Source organism: Coenobita brevimanus, chromosome 84, assembly GCF_032717465.1.
Source record: "Coenobita brevimanus isolate Jiangsu-jjx chromosome 84, ASM3271746v2, whole genome shotgun sequence".
Lineage (NCBI taxonomy): Eukaryota > Metazoa > Arthropoda > Malacostraca > Decapoda > Coenobitidae > Coenobita > Coenobita brevimanus.
Genome location: NC_137037.1, coordinates 27,025,671 through 27,026,219, shown reverse-complemented (window position 1 = coordinate 27,026,219; position 549 = coordinate 27,025,671). Strand labels below are relative to the sequence as shown.

The 549-nt window shown below is 45.5% G+C and overlaps 1 pseudogene; it reads right to left on the bottom strand.

Annotated features, from left to right (window-relative positions):
- Nucleotides 1-138, bottom strand: part of LOC145410109 (putative oxidoreductase YrbE) — an 18,145-nt pseudogene extending 18,007 nt beyond the window's left edge.
- Nucleotides 139-549: the final 411 nt, after the last annotated feature.

Below are 549 nucleotides of genomic sequence, written 5' to 3'. Positions count from 1 at the left end.
AAGATGAGATTATCACCGGAATTCAGTGCCAGTCACGAAGAAGTGCTCTACTCACTCCTTATGTCTAAAGTCTGTGTCATGGTACTGTTGTTTTCCCAGGACGTACGGCGACTCTGTGGCGAACTTCACCGTGGCCATTGCTGTGTGCGATAGTGAGAAAGTGCGTTAGAGAAAGTGAGAGTTTTGGGGGAGAGAAGGGAGGGTGGATAGGAGGGTGGGGAAATAAATGGATGGATAGAAGACAGACTGATAGACAGACTGCATAGATCGATAGACAGATAGACAGACTGGATAGATAGATAGACAGATAGAGACAGGTACAGATAAATAGGCAGATAAAGATAAAGAAGCAGATGGACACAAAAGACCACGCAGACCTTACTTTCCGGGAGACACAGATAAGTAACAATGGACAGACACAGATAGATAGATAGATCAGGGCCGGATGCAGTATTTTATTAAAGGGGGGGCGTGAGTAACATTTTCAGATCCAGGGGTAAAGTGGGTATACAGTCCTCTGTCCAACCGGCAGTATTCATTGTGTGTGTG